Consider the following 21153-nt stretch of genomic DNA (forward strand, 5'->3'; position numbering starts at 1 on the left):
CCGCTACCGACTGAACTAAACTGTCCCTACAGACCGGTATCCATGCCATCATTGCGAGTCTTTGCTTAACGACTGTAAAAAGCGATTTTTCAAATAATTTTTGTGGCGTATCGAACAAATCAAAACCTAATGTATTCATTAAGTTCCATTTTGTATGAAATTATATCATATTTTGTACAGAATCCGCTCATTCCGCTTATTCCGTTCATTTGCTTAGTTATACATGGCCCAAACTCATTGACATTGTCGAAGCCAAGAAATTAAACTAAGTATGTTTTTTTTTCATGGATCTGGATGTTGATTGATTGCGATTCCACTATTTCTCTCGAAATGGCTATTTTATTAACCTCTAAGGATCTACACGTATTTGGATACATCACTACGCTATGATTGTGATCGGGTTCAAAGGTACGCACAGGTGTACATGTTTTGAGTTGTTCAGGCAAAATACTGAACCTGAACCATCCAACAAACCCCGAAAATAAAACCTCGTCCGCAGACTGCGATATTGCAATGAGTGGAAAGCGGTTGATGAGGGAACCAAACCATGCAAATTATTCATCTTGAACTGGAGGTGAGGTTGATTTGTATCATGCTGCATGCTATGTTTTAAACGCCCGGCTACCATCTTCAGAACGGCTGTCGGCTATATGTTTCTAAATACTAAGAATTCTTATTCTGAAATATCTCAACGAAAAATGAGTAAATTGCGTCCTCGTTCTAAATCCATGAATTTTATAGAATAAGGCGCCCATACGATAAGTGGTCAACGTGCCATGCCCAGTATGATTTTTTTAGGAGTTTTCCTCTCATCATATTGTTAATATAATAAATCACATATCTAAAACAATTCGGCCAAAATCTCGGTAAAACGGACATTTTGGGTGACATTGGGAGAGGGTATTTACAAATCTATAAACCCTAAAAGCGAAAAGAATCGACCTGGTTCCAATCAAAACGTTTTCAAATAGCATACTTTACTACTCTATATGCTTTGACAAAGTTTGTACTGCTTTCGTGTGTGGCTGTGTGTGGGTGTGTTTATAACAAGTACACATGGACTTCCCCTTTCTGGTTGAACTATCTGTATCGTGTAGTACAGATGAGAGAAAAGTGGGGTTCTTGGTATCCAAATGGTGCAGTAACCACTTGAGATAACGAGATGCAGTGATAGGCAGTGATGGACTGGCGGGAAGGGAATTTCGTCGGGAAGGTCATGGTGTAGGTGTAGTCTGGAAATGTGCTGTCGGAATGGCGCGGTGAAAACATCCCGTCTGTCAAATCTAAGGCCCGGGTTCGCTTCGCGGTTCATTTATAATAGCAATAATATTCCCCCTGACTGTCTTGTTTCCTCCTATTTACATTGAAATCGCCCGATGTTGTTTATCAATTTCATACATCTGTATTCACCCTGAGATAATTGCTCAATACAAATATTTGGTCGACTACAAACGGTTTTGGTCATGTTAAAACAGTGCTGAAACGTAGTGCCCGAATAGACGGATCATAGGTCAAACATGCCACGACACCCCTAGATTCTGGCGTTGACGACACATACGACATAGGCGAGAATCCAGGGTCACGGGGTTCAACAGTTTTGAAATGCATATCAAGTAGACACCGGTTGACACGCAATAAAAGGAGGCCTGTTTCATATCATGAATTTAAAAATATGACGACGCCGATAACAGGCGTCTATAATTAGTAGAATCTTTATGCGTCACTCCATGTGGGCTATTTCCAAGTACCGTGCATTAGTAGAAAGGATTCGGCAGTTTGTGATCTTTGAAAATGGTCGGAAGAGCACTGGAGCTGAAGTCGAAATTGAACTTAAAAATGCCCTTTTCTGAAGATATAAAGCTCGCAAGAACTCAGGCGTTCGCCATCATCCTTGTTTGAGTCCCATTTACTCTAGTTAATGTACGCATGGATCTAAGACCGGTTGATAAATTATTACGAAATTGAAACGAACGCCACGACGACGCTTGAATTCATGAATATTAGGCAACTTGGTGTTGCCAAGGGATTGTATTTCCAAGTTGAACAGGTTATGAAGCATCGAAGGAGCATGTGCATTATATCTAGCATTCATTGAATACCGAGAACCGGTCCGAGATTAGTCAAATCAGAGTAAATGCAAATCGAGATTTGCATTCGGATTCAAAGGAGACAGTGGCATATACATATCTGAATGAAAAGCGGTATTTCCTGCATCCCTTAACGACGACTGTGGATATACGAGGCCTTGAAGAACTTGGGCCGAAGAGTCATTCTTTATTAACCGAGTTCCAAAAAACCGTTCTGAAGCACAAATTTAAGAGACAATGAGACTGTTGTAAGATATTACGTCATCAAGCCAAAGGAAAACGTTACAGGGAAGGCCAACACGCAGGAATATAGTTTCATTTCGCGTGACATACATGTATATGTTAAGAACTTTCTTTGTCTTCAGAAAACCGGACATGTTGAGAAGTACATGCAATTGCTGAAAAGTAATTTCACTGTTTCAACTCTGGACGCCATTTGACGTTGGACTCCCAAATTCTACACCGAAATAGTTTCATAACGTTTAGATATTCAGCTTCTTTTTTTTATTCGACTACAATGGATCAGCCAACACTAGATGATGTTATTGGAGAGATGCCTGCCCGTACTGTTAGCTACCAACGAAATGACAAGCCAACGTACCAACGAAAGCAATCAGTTATCAGCTTCGCACGAAGTACAAACTCCCAAACTCACATCCTGGAACATAAAGTGCGGAGTACCTCTCAGAGCTCCAACGGGGAGAGTTCCATCGAAAGTGGCAACAGCACAGATGAAAAACTTCAAATCGCGAAATTAAGACTCTACATCAAAGTTGGATTAGGAATTCTTATTCCTGTCAGTATAATTTTATTCCTTCAGACCATTGTTGTTATATATCTCCTAACAGTCGTCGACAATTTGAACAAGCGTCACCCAATTGGAGGAGTACCTCTTTGCATGAAGTGCACAAAGCTACAGTTCACCCTTGCTTCGGAGAACACGATCCTAGACAAGCTGGTGAAAAAAAATAGAAGTAGGGAAGCAGATTTGCTGCGCAGAGACAGCCAAACAGACCGGCATCTTTATGAAGAGAGAACGTTTTGTCAATACGAGTGACTGAGATTTTTGAGATCATATTTAGTACGACATATTGTACGATGCGTTTTCATTGAGAAACAGATATGTGGGAAAAAGCTTGCTCTGGGAAATGAAACATGATGTCTTATCAAAAGGGATGAAACCAGCTTCGATTTGGTTGCTGTACTCGCGCAATGAAAACCTATCCTGTCATTAAGCCCCTTGATTTGAAATTCACTTTCTTTTTCTTTCAGTATTTGGATGTAAAGTTGAAAGAAGAAAGAGTAGATGGTAAGTAATACTATATCTCTGGAACTATAAAACCAGATAACTCCACCCCGAACCAGTCAATTAATATTCAACATAACTTACAATTATGACCTGCCTATTTCTGGTTGGTTGTTGCATGAAATAGGAGGTAAGAAGGCCTGGACCTCAACTTCAGGTGTATATAAACTAAGACCTAAGATCTAAGATCTAAGACCCCAAGGTAAAAAACTAAGACTAGGTATGACTACTATAATAGGCTTTTGCTAGGGTCATGAATATTCACCATTAAGGTGGGCCAAGTGACTTTTATTTGTCTGGGGTTATAGTTCCGGAGATAGAGTATTCATACTTCGAATTGATTACCCGGTATGGTTTCACTTAATCGCCAATCGTTGTCAGTAGGCCTACGCCCTTTGTAGTAAAGAGGTCGCCTCCTTTTAGTTTTGCTGATGCATTCATTGAACCGACATTCAGGCCCACCATAGTGTTGTCAGTACACATACGCCACGTCCTTTGTAATGGCGACTTTCAGCACCGTCGAATCTCCTGCCCGTATAAGGTCTCGTTAGGGAGTTTTTCCCAAATGTACGCGATGATGACGTGCCCCATTAACAGGACGTAACATCTATTTTAAAATGCGTTTCCAAAGTGAATGCATGAGGACAACCCATTTGTGTCGTATATCACTGGAAACACCCGATTCCCCTGATTCTGCAGGATGTTAAATTTTATTTCTTTAAATAAATCATAAGCGTCGTATTTGCTTCTAGCTCTGTTCACCATCCCAAATGGCAATATTGCTAATTGGGCCGGACAATCACGAAAAAACCCAAATATTATACATTACTTCCTGAATAATTCTTACAGTAACCATTCTCCCATGAAAGACAGTTGGTTACGCTACACAAAAATGTTTAAAAAACGAGGGTCAACCATTGAACTTTTGAGATATGTTGAATTTCGCACAAATCAGCGAAAAACGCACCAACTGGCACTGGACGGCATTTCAACACGGGGCCGACGCACATCCCAAGTTCAGTGTACACATACGTCGGCAACAACAGTAAACGCGTAGTTTATTGTTAACCGCCTATTGAGTAGCGCTCTAGGTTTCAGAAACTCCAAAAAACATGTCTTTGCCAAAACAACTGCTGAATCAACACTGCCATACTGTGAGGACCGAGAAATCAATGATTTTAGGAACTACGGTTATGGGTTGGCCGCGCATGAATACAAAAAAAACCTCCCTAATAAGACCTAACGTATCCCTATCAATTTTGCGTATGACGTCATCAGTTTGTGTAGTTTGGACGACAAGTCGTACATATACCTCATAAGTATACGGAAGAAACGCAAGGACTGTATACCATGCGGGAAGCAGTGCGTATGATATTGAAAAATATATCTTGCATTTGCAGCAAAATTGACTTCTATCGTCGTTCCATGCACATCTCCATATCATTGTTTGAGAAATATTTTAGATTACGTTGATGAAGCTTTGTAAAAACTTCTTGGGGGGGGGGGGTGAGGGGGGTTTTCATTGCCATCTATCTCTTGACCTATTTGCCCACGGTTGAGGTATCGATGCATTCATGATTGAACCGACACTTAATCGCGTAAGTAAGAATTCACGTCCCCGAGAAACTAATTGTGTCACACGAAACCTAATTTTAAAACTGATCACAGTCTTTGCGGAATAAAAGTAATAACGCTACATCGCATCCTTTTGTGGAAAAATGTCAACCATTTAGCCGTTTTCTACCGACGAAATCCTAAAACAGTCATAGATGTATGATGCCGTAATGATAAAGACTATGAGTAAATCGATCGGTGTGCATTTGATAGCATTATACACACAGTTTGTATTGCGAGAGATAAGATGGCATATGTACCTTTTTTGCTCAACTTTCCTCGTATTTTCTGTCAGACGAACGCGCGTTATCATCTCCAACCGATAACCCTATCTTGATTAGAGCCCTACCATTCATTGCGAATGTCTCTTGAAACATTTGATCGGAAATCATTTCTCCAAGGTTAGGTTATCTTGAATTTGTCATCCAAATAATGGCCTAGAACTTGGTACACCGAGTACCCTGCATCGAAGTGCAGTTCTGGGGTCAAAATCCATGGTCGCGCAGATATTTCGTGGGCTGAGGTTAAATATCATCACATGATTCGTCCACCTACATGCATTTCGATAGGAAAGTACAAGTGATACGAGTTGTTGGATTTGGATAGGGGGCCATAAATGACTTTATTATTGATACAACATCAATGATAATTTCAATATGAAATTCTTGTTTCTTTGCAGAGTACTGTTTTTTTTAAATTGGAGATAGAACCAGTTAGTCCTCAGCCCACGATTTTTTTTAACTTTCTACTCCTCCAAGATACCTATTTCTTATACAATGGGACTTTAAATGTTATAATTTTCAATTACAAGTTAACTGGCCAGGGGGTTTTCAGTGTTATCCCTGTTCTCGGACAAATCATAATTCTCATAAAAATATGTCTCATTTGCAACCGTAAGAAAACAAAGATACATTTAGCACCTTGTATCATACAAAATTCAGATATGACGAACAGTTAGAACAATAATAACAATATCGATTTGTAAAGAACATTTTTTGAAAATAAGTAGTCAATCCGAACAAGAAAATGAAACCTAAATGCATATTATTTATCAAAGAGAGTATAACTACTAAAAAAATCTACTTACAAATCCGTTCTCTCGAAATATATGAAATACAAAGTACAAAAACGGATCCAGCCCCCAACGATCTAATTCCAAGTGTAATAAAATGACGAATGACCACTGAACGAAAGGGCGCATAAAAGAGGACAAACGATAGGATGTTAATAGACTATGGCGCAAAACTCTCGCCGAAGCCGAAATGATAAGTGCGCGAAATTTAGAAACCTTATTATAAGAATAATGTACAACATTTAAATCGAGTCAAAGATTCGCATTCTAAGCCAAGCAATCCAGGTTTCTAATCCTTCTGTCCTTTCCTCCCAGGTGGTCTTTGTATGGGGACCTCTTCGGGTCTCACATGGGGAGATGATGGGACAGGCCCCAGCACCACCCACCCCCAGAACGGCGTCAGATGTACCAACTCCAGTATTCCTTCCGCTCATTTGATCGGCAAGGATAAGATGGCCGACGGTGATATGGGTAAGGAGAACTTGAGACCACAAAAAAATGTTTTGACAGATGTTTTTTTATGCGTTCACAAGGAACGTGCGCGGGACGGCAATACTCAAGTAATGATAGGTCCGAGCCCTGGTCGTAGGTGTTTTACAGGAACCTCTTCATCAACGTCTTAGAGTAATTTTTAATTATAGTGAACTGATCATGATCATCTCTAAAGTTTTATGTCATCAAGAAATGATAAAGACTAGCTATATAATCCGACAAGCTAAACAGGCAAAAGTGTCCATGGATAGATCATTGGTGAGTAGTATAAGGCCAACACATTTTAAACGCAAATGCTGCGAAAAATGGCAACGCATTTTAAAGGCAAATGGACTTTCCATTTTCCGTTGCATTTGCATTTAAAATATGTTGGCCTGAAAGACATCAAAATGGAAAATCTAGTGATATGTATATATCAAATATAAGGGCAACACATTTTAAACGCAAATGCCGCGAAAAAATGGCATGGAATACAAGCCTAACGGCGTCAGGTTCACAATGGGATTTGTTAGGCAACAGGCCACTGAAACTTAGGTAATATCTGATATATCGAGGGCCGCAGACCTGAGTGAGGTCAAAAGGACAGCGCAGCAGAGCAACTCCCTTCTTAAATTCCTCCTCAGAATGACCCGGTGAGTGCCCCGAAAACGTAGAATATTTCTGTGTAGAAAAACATTTAATTTAATGATTCTGAGGCGGAGTAGAACTGGGGTCTACCGGCAGAGAGTGTGGCCATGGTCACTCCGACGCAGCTTGCCGACTAGCAACAAAGTAGTATACATACATGTATATACGAAGACAACAGCTAGTATTCATCTGAACGTTTACTTCCGCTTGCTTTGCGATTGAAAGTTTGGCAGAAAATTATTCGAGAAAAACGAACATGTTGAAGAACCTTTGCTTACCAACTGGAAATTTCTGACGACAAATTAAAAGAAAAAAGAGTCACAGTGTAAGTTGAGAACCAAGAAAAAAGAAAAAAAATCAAGTAAAGCATTTATCAACCTGCAAATATTCTCTGGATAGAGTGCTTACCTTCTCCTAAGCTCGCTCTGAACAAATAGTGAATGATTAGAAACGTGTAGAACATGGGACTGATATATACCATTTAAACAAATCTCAGGAAATTCTTAACTGGCAGCTGTTTATTTCGAGACCACTTGGCGGCGCCAAGCCAAAAGCGAAGTCACGCGTTTATCATACCACCCGAATACCGCACCAAGCTTTTGTGAATTACACTCCGAACGCAGTGGACCGGCCTCTCCCCTCGCCAGTAAAAATATGATGACGAAAAAGACTGCCCCGGGACTGTGAATAATGATGCTCGATCCTCGTTTTGCGAGTTGTCTCGTATTCAGAGGGACTTTCGCCCTTCAAACGGGTAGTTGATAAAACTTGGAATCAGTGAAACCATGTAACCTGTGCTAAACCATGGAATAGTCAGTACTAAACCGTGGAATCACTGTGCAAGTACCGCGTGAAATCGGGTGCGTTCCTTCCACAATTTATACCCTTGCAACTGCCAATCTCGTCCCAGCTGACTTTATTGATAGCAATTTGCCAGTAGTTCCAGAAACCACCTTTTTGTGGAGGATGACTGCATTTGAAATGCGTTGTTGTCGTTAAAAAATAAACGTATATTCATGACGGGCCGCAATAGCAAATATCTAATGATTTCTTTTCAATGAAAGCAAAAGAAAGGTTTTGTGATTGTTTTGTATTCCATATACTAAAAAAAAGTTTTTATTAGAAGAATCATTTTGTATATATAATGCTCTGATTAAGCTTGGTAGATAGGACAAACATGTACACGGGAATCACTAAAAAAATGTGTGCTTAGAACTGGTGACATCACGAAAATATCTCTACATCCCTCGATGTGTACATGAAAATGTACGAAATCGCTCACCGTGAAGGAATTCGTTCTCATTTTTCATATCCAAACCCGGCTAAAACCTTCGGTAATAAATCTTCTTATACGTTTCTTGTCATGTTTAAGATGATGTACGGATTTTCTCTATCAATTGCTTGAACACTCGACAGTTGGGGAGATTTAGCGATGGCGCATTTCTGCAAAATGAAATACATTTGACCACGTGCGGACGCCGTCTAGTATCTCCATGGCATGATATAGTTGAATGAGAGAGTTTCGATGGCGACAACTCGCAAAACGGGCATCCTTGCCCTGATCGTGCACGTATTACCGTTCGATCGTAAAATCGATGACGATTATCAGATGCAAATCTTTGATTCGACTTGGCTGTGCAGTGACTATACTAAAATTTAAGAAGGTATATGTCTTTCTATGCATGTTCGTCATCACTATACTACTGGGGTGATGATCAGTGAGCACACAGAGGCACTGACATGTACAAATATAGTTGGCTTGACGGTGCACCTAAATCGTTCGATCGCAAAATCGCGATCGATGACGATTATCATGATCTTCATTGTTCAGAGGGCCAGATGCAAATTTTTGATTCGACTTGGCTGTGCAGTGACTATTCTAAAATTCAAGAGGCTGTATGTCTCTCTATGCATTTTCGTTAACACTATACTACTGGGGTGATGATCAGTGAGCACACAGAGGCACTAACATGTACGAATATAGTTGGCTTGACGGCGCACCTAAACCGTTCGATCGCAAAATCGATGACGATTATCATGATCTTCATTGTTCAGAGGGGCAGATGCAAATCTTTGATTCGACTTGGCTGTGCAGTGACTATACTAAGAAGGTATAATATGTCTCTCTATGCATGTTCGTCATCACTATACTACTGGGGTGATGATCAGTGAGCACACAGAGGCACTGTCTGGACAAATGTTGACATCATGAGTAAAGGGACTCCGCCTATTGGACCACGCTCCCTTCCAAGAGCGACTCGTCTGTTTACCCTTGATGGCGTGAGAGAATTCGAAGTCATTTGACAGGTTTTTTATCACCTTTTCTGCAGTTTCAACTTTCAAACTAGGACTGAGATTTCACAGGAGCACCTGTGAATTCATGACTCCAGGGTTGTTTTGAGGGCCATGGCGATTTAGCGGATCCTGCGGATTCTGCGGATTCTGCGGAATCTTGTCTGCAGCGGATTTTCTATGTTATGGGTATCCGGTCGTTTCGCTCCCTGACGTTTTCGCCCCAAAACTTAGCCTAATACCATTAGGCCCCACGTGTTGGCGCTGAAGGTGGCCGCTGCCGTGATGTAATGTAATCAAGCTAAATCAAGTAAGTGTCTGAGAGTCACTCTACCCAAAAATTAGTCGTTTCGCCTCCTAGGACAAGGGGTGGTTTACATACATACATAGAAATAGCATTTATATAGCGCAAAATCCAATTAGAAAAATTGCTCAGCTGCGCTTAACAAAAACACTGTTCAAATAGTTTGGTTTTTAATCTTCTTTTGAACTCGCTGACGGTGGAGCTGTTGCGGGTGTTAGTATCCAGCGAGTTCCATAATTTGCTGGCATAAACTGTAAAACTTCTGCCACCAAAAGTCTCAAGGCGATACCTGGGAGTCACCAACAACTCTTGGTTATCCGATCTCAGGGATCGCCCTGGGACATACGATGGCAGGATGTCCGAGATATATGATGGAGCCATGTTGTTTTTGGCTTTGAACACCATGAGTAAAACCTTGAAATCGATACGATATGGTATCGGAAGCCAGTGGAGAGTTCTCAAAACGGGTGTTATGTGCTCACGTAGTGGAGTCCTTGTAATTATTCTTGCTGCACGGCTCTGCACTAGTTGTAATTTGTGCAGGAGTTGCTCATTAACCCCAGCTAACAGACTATTTCCGTAGTCCAAACGAGACATCACCAGTGAGTGCACTAGCTCTTTCGTTGCTGCAGTTGTAAGGAGCTTGCGAGCGCGACCAATATTGCGCAAGTGGTAAGTTGCAGATTTGACGATGTAGTTTATGTGTGATGCCATAGAAAGAGTTTGATCAAAATACACTCCGAGGTTCCGCACAGGGCCACTGGACGGAGTGACCTGGACGCCAGCGACTACAAGTGATTTAACGTTCAGTGAATCGATTACTCTCTGTGAGCCAAAGAGTTCGATCTCTGTTTTAGAAGGATTTCCTTTGAGCTTGTTAACAGTAAGCCAGTCATGAATATCAACGAGACCATCTGGTTTTAAGGATCGTTGCCAGGATCTCGGGCTTGTCACCTGTCATCGCATGAATGCCATGATCTTGCTGGCTGTTTGGTCATCAAGAGTGGGATGATTGACTCGGGTGGACGTTTTAGAAAAATCTTTTATTTATTATCATGAGAGTGGGAAATTCTCTGTTTAAACTGATTTGTCATCTGGGAGTCCTGGACATCATCAGTCATCATGTGACTTGAATATCATAACTCATGATGGATCATCAAGGCAATCGTATGTTGCTCGTGCACAATTTTGCGATGTTGTAAAATAAAGAGAGACGTGTCAACCAGGCCAGTGTAGAAGTTTAAAATGTCCCCCTGGAAAAAGTGTCCGTCCCTATTGTATTCTGCACGATATTAACAAATTAACGAATGAGCGAAAATGACGTGTGTTTTTCGGGTGCGTAACGACTTACACGATTACGGGCCAACTCGGCCTGGGTTACAGATCACAGCCAATGTGGAAATCGTCCGATAATAGAATGCAGAAATTTTTTTCATGCATGTTGGGGTTTTTCCGAAATGCTTGATAATCTTAGCGGTTTAGACAATTTAACAGTTATGGAATATTACAAATATTTATTATAAGGATAATTTATCATAATATCGATATTCTCGTGCTGTTTTTATGCTGATTCCGCCCAGATTCCGCAGAACCCGCTAAATCGCCATGGCCTGTTTTGAGGGCGATATCGTAAGAGTTGGTCTTGAGTATGGATACCTGAAGGTCCGTGTGAGGCACCTGGGGAGAGAAGACCAGTTGAACGATGGGATCTGACACGGACACTACTATTGATCTCATTATATGAATACCATTTAATTACAAACAAGTGAAAACAGATCATATCATATTCCTTGGCATAAATTAAAATAGGAGTGCGGGAACAAGGTTCTTTTAGCAGGAGGAAAGCGAGAAGATTTTTGCGCCGTCGTGTTCCGATTTGACTGGTTAGTGGTGAAATCTGCTTTTAATTTTGCAAATTAACATATTCGTTTTTCTAGTTCTGACGTTGTCTGAATTAAAGATGCTTTCCCAATGCTTGACTGGTCTGGCAAGAGGCATTGCCAGGAAAACGTGACGTCATTTTGGCCATTCTTCTTACCGCACGCCCTCCCTCTCCGTAAAACTTCCTGACATGGTGTGAAGTGGGAGGGCGCACAATGGGAACCACACTGCCGCGATGTTAATAGTTTATATATATAGAATTCAGCGGCAGAGATTTTAAGCACGGAAAAAGTAGAGTAACTCGGCTAATCTCAATGGATTTTACCCAGGAATGTTTTCAAGGCGAGAGAAACATCTGATTTAAGTACTGCGCTATTCAGATTTCATGTTCATGCCGAAGATTGGCATAAAACGTGGACGAAAAGAGTGCATTGTCGAGTGTTGGAGAGGTCACGTGATTGGACGAGAAACCTGAGCGAAAACAATACTGACCCCAGCTCCCAGAGGGAGGAGCTGGAGTCATAATGATATACACAGCTGGTTCATTTCCTTCAATTTCCAACTCAAACTTCGCTTCATCGTCCCAGACAAGTGACATATTCAACAAACGTACCATTTATGACCGAGTTTATCATAAACAGAACTACAAACTCGCCTCTCCACTGATCACATTCATTCTTCTCTAATCTGTTTACAATTACCGAACAGCCTCGGGGCGTGTGCCACGCGAGTTGAACATTTTCTCCTCAAAATATTACTGATTGGACCTCATTCGAATAGAAAGCTAATCGGAACGGGGGCATAAAACGCAACTGTGAGAAAATCTCGAATTTCAAAAGACGTTTCCTGGCGTATTGTTCCAGTAAAAGATTGTGAACGCGCGACGAATACGGGCAAGACAATCTCAGAATCGACACCATGGTGAGGCACGTGCGTTGTGGAATCATGATCATGATGATAAGGACTGGAGTGACGACTTGTAAAGACTTCATTGTTGTGTTGACCAAAAATGGTGAGTCCTGTCGGAATGCGTAGTGGACCAGCGCCGTGGGAATGAGGTTATGGTCAGAATGATGCTGGATGGAGCCGCTCAGCTGACGCGTGCCAAACATCTCTCAAAGCTTCTTGTCCCTGGGCTCGGGACCAGAGAGGCTAATCCGAGGAGGCTGGGCTCCACCTGCTTCTGAGCAAACACCTTGGCATCCTGCAGCATCCCTAATATCCATCCGTCTGTCAACTACAAGGTAATATGGACGAAGCTGTTGGATTTCTGCTGCATGGTCGGTCATATTGTCTGTAACCACCACCACCACCACCACCACTGTTTGGCTCTTCCTTCTCCATTATCATTTGGTAATCAACAGTCCTACTGTCCTACTCTAAGGGGGTAGGGGGTAGACTTAACAAAACATCATCATCAACATCAGGTTAATATCGTACTCGTAGAAAAATGTATCCTATTGATATGTATAAGCTGTATGAATCATCAAAACCCTGGAGGCAGAGAAGTTTTTATTTTCTTTATATCAAAGAGCCGTTACCTCATTTATTTTGCCCCCCCCCCCCCAGAAAATCATTGACACTGTACACACTGACAACATTTTCGGTAACATTTTCGGAAACATCTCGGCAACAAAAATGTGGCCCTTAGTATACACATGACAACATTCGACAACATGTTGGGCAACTTGTTATCGAATGTTTCTGAGAAAATGAGGATTTTGGAGAGAAATTCATAAACAATGGAAGATTCCAAGAGAAGAAGATGTATTGTCGGGGGCTCTGCCATAATTTTACGTGTCCTGATTGAAAGACGGCAGAGAAGACGTAAAGATGAGAAAAGAGTGGGGGGAAGACCATGGATATATATGAGAGACCAGCATGGGGCCTACCACTTGACACAATTGATTTTGTATTATCTCGGCAACATTTGAGCAACATTTGGCCAACATGTTACCGAATGTTTCCGTACTGTACACACTGCCAATATTTTCGATAACATCTGTACACACTGACAGCATTTTGGGAAACATGTTGGCCAACATGTTGTCCAGGTGCGATGTTATCGAAAATGTTGGCAGTGTGTACAGATGTTATCGAAAATGTTGGCAGTGTGTACAGTTCGGAAACATACGGTAACATGTTGGCCAAATGTTGCTCAAATGTTGTCGAAATAATACAAAATCAATTTTGTTGCCGAGTGTTGTCGAGTTTCATCCAATCAGAAATAGGCCACAAATCACATGATCTACCTGAAGCCATGTGATGTAGTCAAAATAGCAGCCTACAGCAAGGAATGGTTATTGAGTGAAGTGGAACAACTTATCGCAGTATGGGAAAGTTGTGCCTGTTTATGGGATGACAGTAGACAGGAGACAGTGGTAGGCCCCATGCTGGTCTCTCACATAAATCCATGGTCTTGTCCACACTCTTTTCTCATCTTTACGTCTTCTTTGCCGTCTTTCAATCAGGACACGTAAAATTATGGCAGAGCCCCCGACAATACATCTTCTTCTCTTGGAATCTTCCATTGTTTATGAATTTCCGCCCAAAATCCTCATTTTCTCAGAAACATCCGATAACAAGTTGCCCAACATGTTGTCGAATGTTGTCATGTGTATACAGGGCCAAATTTTTGTTGCCCAGGTGTGTTGCCGAGATGTTTCCGAAAATGTTACCGAAAATGTTGTCAGTGTGTACAGAGCTTTTACTCTCCAAGAATACGTAAAAATGTAATTTTAATTCATTTTTGCATGAGAGTTATTGATTTACATTTATACATTTATTTTTTTACTTCCTTTCGTCCTACTTTTGAGGCATGACGATGCATTGCGAAATGACTCTTCTATAATTAGACAATTACATGTTTTTAAAAGCCAATTCGAATTTGTCAATATTTGATATCCACCAGATAGACAAGTATTACTTGATACCCCGATTTCATTCATGATTACTGCAAGAAACTCTGAAGAAAAATCTGATGGAGTGAACGTCCAAGCTAAATACGCCAAGCCTGGGAGCAAAACGACTATAGGCGATAAATCAGTTAGCGAAAGACCGAATACCTGTCGCCGTACAATTTGTACGGGCCCTTGCTGGCTGTGAGGAGCTTCAATCCACACCTTATAGCCCGGTGTAATGTTTTTGAGTGTTTCTGTTTTTGAGTGTTTCCCCTCATTGTTTGGGAACGCTCAAAAATAGATTGACGAGTATTTCTGTGTATCCCCCCTGTTGAAAAATCATGGTCTCTCTAGCTGCCTATTGTTTGGAAACACTGAAACATGGGGAACAACCACAGATGTTACACCAGTGCTAATGAAACCTTTCTTGTAACATTTTTGCATTTACAATTTTCAATTCTACCAGTTCGATCATGGCTTTCCACCTTTTTCTCTGTTCCAATGTTGTGTTTTTAGTATAGGGTTATAATGCAGCAGAAGTTTGGTTTAACAATTCTGAGTTTTTGCACCAGCAATAAATTGAAGACAACAGGTACATTAATAGCAGGACAAAAAACTACACTCTACTTGTTTGAGACACCCACCATACACTGCTTTCAAAGACCAAAAACCACTGGGACGACCTAATCCAAACTAAACTAGCACCCATTATAGCCTCCATGCACAGCACAACCACCAATTCCCCTCCACGCTGGTCATGTCTCTCCCCAAGGACATGCAGATATTGCCCATGTGGACATGACCACATGGAAAAATTACAACACAGAAACTCAAGTTTGTTGTTAGAGCGAAAATGTATGAAAGTACACTTTTGCCCATGATAATTAGTTTATTGTATTCCCAAAGATAATTTAATCTTATTTTTTAATTTTTCTAAAAAACCGGTTATATTTGTTTTAGAAGCCAAATCTCGCATCTAAAAAGTGTTATTTGATTTAATGCATGAAGTGGTAAAACAAAATCAATGCCAAAAACAACATTTCTAATTCAAAGCTATGCTAAACCTTTATAATGTATTAAAGGTAATATATACAAATTTATAGTAAGAAATCCAAGATCAGTCTGATCTATGTCAGTAAACCTGCCGCCTGACTTCACTTAGAAACCTACTCTGAATACATTGAATAAAACTTTCGACAATTGAACTTTGACCAATCAGCAATACCGATTTCATTATGGGCGGATATACACTGAACACAAGTTTAAAAACTTGCTATATTGAAACATCCCTACCAGAAATTTTGAGGCGATAACTGACGATACTCAGCGATAGTCATTTACGAAACGTTAAATTGGAACGCCTGAACGATACTCAACGATAGTTTGGATACAACATTATAGCGATACTGCAGCGATATTTAACGATACCTGACGATATAGTTCCCTGGCATTATATCGCTGTGGGGCGATTATCGCTATATGGGCGATATTGGATCATTTCGTTATCGCTGAGAGATCGCCAGTTATCGCTACACGTACTGAAGCGATAACTGGCGATACTCAGCGATTACAGTTCCCTGGCATCATATGGCGATTATCGCCAAGGACGATATAAAATGTTCCAAAATAGCGTTCTGGGCGATACTGTAGCGACCGCATGGTATCGCTGTAGGCGATTATCATTGTGGGCGATAAAATTAATTCATATGGCACTATATGAAGATTATCGCGGAGGGCGATAATCGCTGTAGGCGATAATCACCGATTTCAGGTGCTTCTAAACTAGTATGAGAATATCGCCAAGAATGATGCTCCATGTCGATTAGAATGACTCCTGGCAACCAACAAAAATATTTGTTTGGTGATGAATCACTGGTCTTAGGGGCCGTCCATAAAGTACGTCCGCACCTTGGGGGGGGGGGGGGGGGGGTCGGTCATGATCGCTAATGCATGTACATTTTGACTGGGGGGAGGGGTCTGAAAATAGGGTTTAGGTGAGTACATACTTTATGGACAGCCCCTTATATCATACCTCAAGTGAGAATCTGTGAATCTTATTAGCTCTCGAGCGTCACATGACCATGTTACAATTCTATCTGTTCAGCCGTGAGAGACTGAGCGGGCGACATTAATTGCAATGTCCCATGGCTGGAAGCACTACGAAAGCGTAGAAAAACTCGCGTGTATCACAGAAAAACGGCGGCCATTTTGGTCACCGCTTCGAGAATCTGTCACTAAAAGCGAACTTATTCGCCACTTTTTCCCCGACACACACGACTGTAAACATGCTTAAAATGACCAGCAATTAAAAAACCCCACTAAAACAGTAGCTTATTTGAACTTATTGCCGGCAAAGCTCACGCTACAGCGCGGTGCTTCAGTTTATCGCCAAACAAAAGTGTGGCGCAGGCGTGCATTGAGGTCGGCATTGGCGCTCGATCTGCTCGGGGATACCATGAAACGCAATTTCCCGGTAGTTCGACGGGGAAACACATGGCGTAGAAATGATGTAACATCGTCTAAAGTAAAATTAAATTGCTTGGAAATGCCGAAGTGGCAGCAGGGAGTTCCCATTGAAGATATGATTTGATTGTTCTGTTCATCGGTGTTTGAGTTTTTTAAATCTTTGACTTTCTTTCTGGTTCAAAACCATATTAAACATATCTTCGATATGATATAAAAAATGATGCCCGCCATGGAGGGTGACAGAGCGAAATGTCCACCCCGAGAAAACATTGTTGACCGAGGCCGTAATGATCAAAACACAGCAGGCTGGCTTGATAACACCATCTGAGCCCTCTCCCTTGGAAGGAATTGATGAATGGACCATTACCATAACACCTAAATCAGAAACACAAATTCAAGTTGTCCTTTCCTAAATTGTATTAAATTTTTAAAAACCATTCAAAATATCAAAACATGAAACACAAGCTGGAAGTCACTCTTCTTCCATCTTCTTTTCTTCTTCCTCTTCAACGTTTTTTTCCTCTCCTTCGACCTTTCGTTTCTTTGTCTTCCTCTTTTTTTTTGGTTTGTCGGGTGAATACATCGCTTCGTTGCGTAACTTCGTGGAAATTGCGGTTTTAATCTCCTTGATCTTCTTCTTATCAAATTTTTTATTTCCGATTATGTACAGTGTATTCTGGAATGTGAAGAAAGAAAATTAAGAAACTTGGACATCATTTCACATTCTGTTATCCTCGACAATTTTGAGGATTTGTCCATTTTCAACCAGGGAAATGCAGAAGGTTCGTATGCATTTTACTAATGTTGAATGCTTTCATGCTTCATTTCTGTTTTATCATCATAACCATTGCACTAACTGGCGCAGTTCTATCGTTGAATTTGTTCTTGTTCATTGGTTGTGCATTTTTCCCCTGCCCAGGCTGATGACTCATTGAGAATTGTGGGCTATCAGCTAATTTGTGTAAGTATACTGTATAGCCTGCAGTTGGCTCTCAGGTGGAAAGCATATTCTAACCATAACCAAAAAGGAGCCGAAACCCAAATTTCACAAGCTGAAACATTCACTGATTTGTAAGGCCACCATTGGTCTGTAGCAAACATACCACAATAAACATTAAACACACGTAACAAGACGAAGTAGAACCTCTACATGTGCACATGCCTTTGCCTGTTACTTTAGACTTTGCTGTGCCAACTTGTGATAGCACACACTCTACATTTAGTAATCATCGATAAAGTAATACGCTCTGTGAAATTTGGGTCCCTGGGTTTTCATCCAAGTCAATATTATTATGATTATTAAGGTTTTGAGCTCAGGCAAAATAATTAGGATTCTCAAATCAACAATTTGTAACCATGGATACATGTATACACATGACATGCATGATACTGTAAACACTCAAGTAAGCCAGTCACTGCATGATGTCAGCCAATTTGCATTGCTTGAGTGGCTGTCTTACATGAGTTCTCACAGTACATGTATACCGTATTTAGGTGCTTACTCATACTGTAAACCGGGAAATCTTTGCGGCTGGTTTATTTTACGGATAAGGTCCGTTTTTGCCGAAAAAATATATTTTACGCGTGAAAATTCTGCGGGTTCATCAGTGCCATAGGCCTAGCTAATGGTTCATTCAGAGGCACAATATATTTTATGCGTATTAATTTTGCGGACAAAGTTGGACCGCAAAGACCGCAAAAATTTCCTGGTTTACAGTAGTACCCACAGGGCTTTCAATTTCCAGGTAGAACAACCGTTTTCCGGGTGTGTCCAATATAGATGTGCCAAAGTCACCCCTTCTAAAGCGTTTTTCAACACTTATAATGGTCTCAATCATCAGAAATTACCTACTGTGAACACTCAGCTAAGCCAGCCACTCGAACAATGCAAATAGGTTGACATCGGTGTCTGGCTTAGCTGAGTGTTTACAGTTATTTTACACACATAAAGTCACATCAAGTTCAGAGGGTGTCGATATTCACACAAATTGGCGCAACAAGATGTGGTGAATCATGTGCCCCAAATAGGCTGAGAAAATGGCCAGTATACCTATATAACCCTCCTGGAAATTGAAAACCCTTACAGATGCGTGATCGCACCTTCTCACAGGTGAGCCAAAAAAGCTAAAATTGGCCTGCCTCTGTCACCTACCAATGATTGCCTGTACAATAACCGGGTCCATAGCCTGTTTCTCTGTCCCTTGGCCTTCAAGGGACAGGTTTTCCATCTCTTTTCTTGAGAACAACGTCTCCAGGATTCTGTTTATTCGTAGTGTATCACGCTCATTCATCTTGTCGAGTAATTGCTTCTGCTGTGCTGTCAAGAAGACTTCCAAGGATGGAACTAGCCGCACCTTTTCAATGCCCGTTTTCTGAAAGAGGAAATTATATTATACTTTCTTATACCTCAAGTAAATTTCCATTAATCCCATTGGCCCAATCGTCACGTGGCCACCGGACGTTTGTAATGTCTCCGACCCAGCCAAGAGACATTCTTCGTAATGTTTACGGGGAAAAAATGGCAGCCATTTGCCCCGGCCGCTTTGATTCGAAAGTTTCAGCATGCTGAACCAAGCTCAAGACCAAGATTTACAATGAATAATGATAAATGGAAAGTTTAGTGAATTTTGGACTGGTAACAAACAGTGCGCTGTGAAATAACCGTCCTGGAGGCGAATTTGTCCCCAGAGAATGAACGCTACCATTAAAAACTGCAAACATGTCGTCGATTTGGTAATTTTTTCGTCAATTTCTCCGCTTCACTAAATATTGCAATGCACAACCCTCATTTCACAGACATGATTGTAGTAGTAAAAAAAGTACTCTTTGTTATCAGGGAGTCACTTTGTCAATGTTAGCGGCGTGAGCCGAGCAGATAGCCGTTGAACAGCAGCCCATGGACGAGGGGTAACAGGATTCCAGTATCCCTTGTCTATAATAAAAGCCTGTCACCCTTTGTCTCTCAATAAAACCTGTTAGTGTTACCCCTCTTCCCAGGGCCACTAGCATTGGTAGTGTCACTCTCCCATTTCAAGTAGTACAATTCTTATTACTTACATGAGGGGTTGTCAATACCAGTGTAAGCAGAGAAATCGACGAAAAACTTACCGAAGGGACAAACCCTTCCGTTGCCTTTGACAACAGTGATAGTAACAAATGCACTTACGGTCTTCGATTCCCTCCAAATTGTTGAAATACTAATACATGGAGGTACACCAGCTGAAAAGGCAAGGAGACATTTTCAATCACCACAGGGACATCTTCTGGTGGCAGGGATATCAGTTGGGGGCGGGGCAACAAACAAGTGAGTGATGTGGGCTCAACATACAATGATACGGGCCTCGGTGGTTTGGGAGAGGCCAAGCCGCTAACATGACCTAGAGAACAAAAACAACATTTAGGATACAACAGATAAGACAGGCTCATTCAATCCAGTGATAGATTTTAAGGTTTTTTTCCCAGTTGCCTGCAGGACAAGACTTAGTGTGTAAAGATTTTGGTTGTCTGTCCAGATTCAAAGGTTGTATCAGAAGACAATCTGTATCAAGGTCTTTGACACGTCAGCAGTCGCTTTAGAAACTTACCGGCTCTGGTTTCCACGTCAGGGCTGGCGGTGACGCTCTCGCTGATTGTCCTGTTACTCAGATACGTCATGACATGGACATCTTCTTTTGGCAGGGTATCAGGCGGGGGCGGGGCAACGAACAAACATTGCCTCTTGGCTTTAGTGTCGACATCGAGTGATGTGGGCTCAACATACATGGATACGGGCCTCGGTGGTTTGGGAGAGGCACGTCTATTGACTACATGCATGGGGTGCTTTTGGGCGTTGTCCGCCAACTCTTACATCTGTGGTTTGACTCAAAGAACCATAACAAGCCATTCAGCATCAGTAAGTGTGCAGACCTAGTCGATGAAAGACTTCTGACTATCAAACCTCCCTTGTACATTTCTCGGCTGCCTAGGTCGGTTGAAAATCACATGGCATACTGGAAAGCCAATGAGCTGCGGGCATGGCTCCTGTACTACAGCGTACCAGTACTGCTTGGCATTCTACCAGAGGACTACTACCAACACCACCTGATGTTGGTTGAAGCTATCAATACCCTGAA

At 41.4% G+C, this 21153-nt stretch overlaps 1 long non-coding RNA gene across 1 annotated transcript in view; it reads right to left on the reverse strand.

The window, feature by feature from the left end:
* The window catches only part of LOC135494805 (uncharacterized), a 43973-nt gene extending 36286 nt beyond the window's left edge, over positions 1–7687 (reverse strand). The window contains exon 1 of the long non-coding RNA XR_010448461.1: positions 7607–7687. This is a non-coding gene — a long non-coding RNA (uncharacterized LOC135494805). The remainder of the gene's footprint in view (positions 1–7606) is intronic.
* Positions 7688–21153: the final 13466 nt, after the last annotated feature.

Source organism: Lineus longissimus, chromosome 10 (assembly GCF_910592395.1).
Source record: "Lineus longissimus chromosome 10, tnLinLong1.2, whole genome shotgun sequence".
Lineage (NCBI taxonomy): Eukaryota > Metazoa > Nemertea > Pilidiophora > Heteronemertea > Lineidae > Lineus > Lineus longissimus.